Source organism: Ornithodoros turicata, unplaced genomic scaffold (assembly GCF_037126465.1).
Source record: "Ornithodoros turicata isolate Travis unplaced genomic scaffold, ASM3712646v1 Chromosome17, whole genome shotgun sequence".
NCBI classification, from domain to species: domain Eukaryota; kingdom Metazoa; phylum Arthropoda; class Arachnida; order Ixodida; family Argasidae; genus Ornithodoros; species Ornithodoros turicata.
The window spans coordinates 2,988,782-2,994,781 of NW_026999326.1; the positions used below are offsets into that span (position 1 = coordinate 2,988,782).

The window sequence follows — 6,000 nt, forward strand, 5'->3', positions numbered from 1 at the left end:
ATTCTCTCGTGCATCGGTTGACTGAGTCTGTTCATTATGATTCTCTCAAGGTGGTCAATTAATGAAAGCAGTTCTTTCGACGGAAATTTTAGCCCTCCCCTGCTTTTTAGCGTTATAAAGCTGTACCTGCTATCAACGGGAGTGTCTGTTATCAGCTTTTGACAACACTCCTGACATGAACAAAAGTTCAGGACCTTTTTGGCAACAAACCCAGCCACATATGCAACTATGTCAACCCTTGATTGACTTATGACATAGTCATGGCCTGCTGTGTGGGCTGTCGGCAATGTCACTTCTACGTCAGGCATGTGTTGCATAAATGTATCAAGCATTTGTTGGACCTCGGTTGGACCATGTCGCTGGTCCTCGGCAGAGTTGAAATCCACCAAGCTCTTCAGGATTTCGCCACCAGTAACATTGCTGCCACGAGGAGGCTTCACAAGTGAATACGTGCTGAGTAGCCTGAACATCTGCACAAATAGTGATGAATCCGGGTGCTGATTTTGGCCACACGCGTTCCTCATCATGCCGAAAAAACGCTGAAACAGGAATTGCGATTGAGGGTGTGGTCTTTAAACCGATTATGTTAAGCTTACCTCCAGAGCATCCTGATTCAGGCGGGCAGTTAGCAAGTACTGAAATCCACATTCAGATGTCAGGTATTCGTGTAGCTCTAGTGTTGCCCGTAATGTAACCTTCAGTCCTTCTGATGTTTGTGTAGTCATGAAGTCGAGGTCACGGTTGGGACAGGTGGTCTCCCACTGATCTATGTAAGCTACGAAGTTCTCAAGCACCTGCATAAATGAAAAAAACAAACGTGGTGAGGAGTGCTAGTACACAGAAAGGAGTCAAAACATAGGTCCATGCAGTATTTTAAATCAGCTTGATGTTACTTTGCTTTGTCCTGTTACGTCAAGCAGAATATAAAGCCTTGCATTTATAATACTGTTTCACAATGCTGCTTTTTACACTTCTTACTTGCAATTTTTCTGGTGCAGTTGTCAGCGCTTCTAATGGAGTTCTCGCATTCATGGTGTCCAGCAGCTGGTTTACCCGGTCCACAAATGCAACAGATGCATGACAGTCTGCCAGACTGTTATGATGTGGCTGATAGTGCTGCATTGCTTTGGAGACACTGTAGTAGCTGAACGGTTGTTGTTCTGTGAACAAATGTACCAAACACACAAATTTGAAAATGCAATGGGTACTAGAGATGTGAGTGCTATCAACACTGTTTTAACTCTTACAGCCCTTGTACTCTTCATAGTGACAAACCACGCAGTGAACACAGAGGCAGAGGACAAGATAGAGTCCAACGTCCTGGTGACTTCTTCGCTTACCTGGAATGCCATGGCAACATTCATCTTTTGGTATGGTCGGGGATTGACATGATCGGGTGTCAGCTTAGGGCAAGCTTTTAAGGTGTGTGCTTTTGGCCGGTCCAACTCTACTATTGCACTCCAATGCTTGATGTCCACAGGGCCATCTGGTGTCTGTGAAATTTAAATTAAATAATGAATAAGTATTAACTCTAATGATGTTGTAATTGCAAATTATGTACCCGGAACCTCTTCTTCTTTGTTAGGCTGTTCCTCAGACACTTTATCAGATGTGGAAAGTCGGATGTGAACCAGAGCCGCCTTGCAAAGTCACTGGGATGAGTCCAGCTAACTGCACTGGTGTCAACTCCAAAGTGAGTCCACATGTTCCGATTCCATGATGCCCCGTCTGTTGTGACGACATCAACCAAAAGACCTGCCCTCTCCAGGAGTAACACACACTCAAGGACAAGTTTGTGAAGAACATTTCCAGGCGCACTTCCCTTGCTAAGAAAGCATGCCAAGGCTTGCACCCACTTGCCTCGGAATGGCTGGAACATGAAGACAAGTGCATGATCTCCCTTTTTGTTCTTCTGATGGTCAGGTGTGTATTGACCCAAGTTGGTGAAGCCGTGAAGCTTAAGCGAGGACTTGTCTAGTGACACAGCCTCCGTCAACTTCATTTCATCAACCAGGAGTGCGCCTGAAATCGTAAATTTTCCTAACATTCAAGCGTGTTGTTTGGAAGTGCTGAATAAGGACCCTCTCCTATGGAAACAGGGACCGGTTGAGACAGTGAACGTATCATGAACGGAATGGCTTTCCTTTGTGTGTGTGCGTGCCCACAGCGAGACTCTCGCCTATTCGGCCTTCAGCTTAACGACCCAGCTTAATAGTGTCATCTCCCATTATCCCTCATATGTAACGACAGATGAGACCATCATGGTGGGCATAAGACATACAACTTGTAATGACCTAATAGCATATGGTAAGCAGCATAACTCTTCTGCTAGACAGAGTAATTGGGAGGTCAGGAACTGGGAAGGTGTATGTGGACACTGCCTTATCACTTCAATGCAGTGGCTTACGAAAACAAAGGAATAACAATATAAAATTGAACATTTCGGTGCAGAGTTGTGCCCTTTTGTTCTGATATTATTTTCTTTCTGTAGACCATGTATCGAAGTGACAAAGGACATGACGCATGCATCCTGGTCTCTTTTAAGCACCATGGACGTTCAATAAACCGTGACATGAAATCTATTCAGTTATCTCAAATAATGCACCATGACATACCATGCTTGTCCTCAGATGCCATAGCACTTGAGCGGATCTTTATGCACTCGAAGATGCTCTCCTGAAATCCGTATATTCCCTTCACCTTGCTAATGTATGTGTTGAGGGTATCAACGCAGGGCAGAGGGAGCAGGTCTCTGGATCGAAGGTGCTTGTAGAGTGCCGGGCTTTTAATCCTCATCAAAAGGCACTCGTATACCCATTCCATTGTGTAGCGGCGACCTTTTGGGCCCTTTCGTCTCGCGTTGCTGAAACACTGTCGAACGGCTTCTTTTTGTGAATCAGGGAGACCGTCGATAGCAGCTTCAATTCTTTCGTTTGGCAAGTTTGCACACTTTTGTTTCAAGCAGTTGACTTTTTGCTGCAGCTTAACCACCTAGCAATGCAAAACATAAGCCTTTGGAGTCGTATATTACTGCTATTATTAGGATTAGCCATCCGAGGTTTGAACTACAGACGAGGGTAAAACATGTAAACTATTTCTTATTTACCGTTTTTCGAAGACCTCTTTTCTGCCTGGTTAGATCCCTTCTGGTGAGTAACGCTGGTCGTCCTCGTCCTGGTTTGGTAGTACGCTTCTTTAGGCGATTTTTTTCTTTCTCTCTACGTGTGTCTTGTCGGCAACTCGAACACCTCGTAATCTTTGGACCCCTGGAAGTGCCTTCTGCTTCCACATAGTAGCCTAGGCAGTTTTCTGAAAATCTTTTTTGGAACAAGCCCATTTACCACATGACATTTCACTTTTACCGATCGCGAATAACTGTTGTTACATTCAGCATGAGCGTTCCCTACCTGCTGGCTCCTTTTACTCCAGGACACAGGCAAGCCTCGTCCAGGGTTTGAAGTGCAGAGGATACATCAGAACATGACAGCACCTTCCTGTCACTAACTGTAGGCATGTGAACAGGCTTTTGGTTCATGAAGACTAGTGGTTGCAGGTTTTCCTTTAGGGCCATATATTTTGTGACTGACAGTTCCTCATTCACGTAAACAAAGGCAATGAATTTGCCCTGCATGTCAACTGCAGTGGCCCATTGACTGTTTGGCTTTTCTATGCCAGTGGCTTCGCTCAAGATCTTCTCAAAAATGCTGTTGTCATCCTGGTTGCTTGCTTGATTCAAGCTATCATCATCGTGAGATGGTGCAGGCATATCATCTTCATAATGAGAGCAACTCGGTTGTGTCTCGCTGCTTGCAGCACGTTGTCGCTTTTCGGGCACGGGCCTGTCTGTTGGTGGTCTCCGTTTCCCCTCCCTTCGCTTTCTTTCGGAAGTGTTGGCGAAGAGACATGGTACAGCATCCTTCTTGAGCACAGGCTTGCTTCGTTCCAGTTTGTCTATGGTGCCATCCCTCAGTGTGGTGGTGTAATACCTCTCAATGTCATCCTCTCGAAAGTGAAGGATGCACACCTTGTCAGTTTTTGTTAGCTCCTTGTCAAGCCTTGGAATTGCTGCCTTCCATTTGTTGAACAGCTCTTCATCCTAGGGAGCAGTAACATTACAGAAGGAGCACCATAAATACCATGGAATCATACATGGGCTTTGAGATTAGGCATGTCAGAGACCATGGCATTTCAAAAGAAAAGTAACTGAGTTGGGAAAACTCAGTTACCTTTGCTTTCTTCACTTAAAGCGGCAAAAAAATTCCCAGTGGTGAGTAAAACACGAAGACAAGGACAATACGCGGGACGAGCACTGAGCTTCAGAAGCTGTGGGTATTCCCACGTTGGTCAAAAGCAATACTTTCCAGCAACCTTCGTCACAGCTCAGAAAACATGCATAAGGAAGATTAATGAAGATAAGAAAGGCATATGTCCCTGCTTTTAGCTTTATCAGTGAATGTCACTCTCTATTCCTGGCCAGATATTCGCTTGGTAAGGGCCACAAAAATAACAAGGCACACAAACCACCACTACGATATCGTGGGCATATATGTTTATTGATAACTGTTGCAACCCCAAAACAATTACCAAGGAAATGCTGCAAATCTCAGGAGTGAATGAATTCCTTTGCTAGTTCAGTTTATGTCTTTGTATTGAGTGTAATGAAATGGCAAACAAATAATAGTTTGTTTAGTCATTCACTTAATGTTATTTGATGGTTTTCCCCCACCGCAGCAGCTAGTGAGATCTCGTTCCTTTCTTTGTTGCAGATAGCCAAGATAAATAACATTCAGCTCCCATCACTCAAGAATTGAAGTCACTGATTCTTGCACAAGTAGCAGTAGTTGCATGTTTTGCTTAGTTTGGTAAAGACTAATTAAATAAAACACGAAATAACAACATATACATTTGTACCCGTGTTATTACGTGCTTTCATTATTACCGTGTGACCTATTGCGCACTTTCATAATTACGATCGACTTGAGCGTATTACAGACTTCCTTCCGTTTTACATCACAAACCTTCCCCCATCTGAATACATTACTCGCTCTATCTGCATATTAAAATGCACTACAGCTTTCGCACTAATGGTCTTTGACTCATTAGACACACCATCACGTTCTCCCTACATGCATGAAGTATTCTATACTAGTTTCAGTATATTTTATGCTCTTGCTCCGACTTTCTCGTAGTGTGCACATGCATCCAGTGAGATATACAAATTACACTTTCAGTTTCTTACCTTGGGTACGCTGAAGAGCGTAGGATTCTTCTCTCCTTTCTCCTTGCTCCTCTTCTTCGCAAGGGAATTCCCCGTCTCGCATACTGGTACAAAGCAGTTCCTACTCATTTTCACGAGAAGTGCGGCACTATCTTTTTAAAGTACGATGTCGCGCATCATCTGCCAACAACTTTCAAAACTGCTATCAAACATTTAATCTGACAGCCATGCACATACGACGTCAATGGTCCGTCAGACGAAACAAGAAAATGACTTTCGACTTTCAGGTAAGATCGAGGAACCAGTTGTGCGTGTGGAGCGCAAACCATAAAACCATAAACTCCGACTTAATCCATAACAAGGACGAGACACCAACAGAACTCATGAGAACTCACTTTATTATAACTTTCGCTTGATATGGGCTCTCAAACATGCTTTCCAATCAGTTTTCGTTCTTTATTTGTCGCATCGCAATGTGTTTCTTCAGTCACCAAAACCGAACTAATTGCCACAATCACATTCGCGCATATCGCAATTGCGCGCAATTGTGCAATAGCAGCAGACGACAAGCAGCAAGCGAGAGCAGCCTTTAAGGAGGCTTCTCCGCTCAGCACAGAAAGAGGTCGAATTTATTCTGTACGTATCCCTTGCAGCAACGAACCACGCAGGCAGCATCATTGTGGCAGTAAAACCATTTAATAAACACTACAAAAATGTTCTCAACTTTTATACAGAGTTGAAAAATGCCTGGCATAGATTGCACTGCCAAGGCATGTGGTTTC

The 6,000-nt window shown here is 44.0% G+C and overlaps 1 long non-coding RNA gene across 1 annotated transcript; it reads left to right on the forward strand.

Moving 5' to 3' along the window:
• The first annotated feature begins 1,153 nt into the window (after nucleotides 1–1,153).
• Nucleotides 1,154–4,896, forward strand: LOC135372801 (uncharacterized). The gene is made up of 3 exons (XR_010416119.1): nucleotides 1,154–1,422; nucleotides 1,586–1,923; nucleotides 4,767–4,896. It is a non-coding gene; the product is annotated as an uncharacterized LOC135372801 (long non-coding RNA).
• The last annotated feature ends 1,104 nt before the right edge of the window (nucleotides 4,897–6,000 follow it).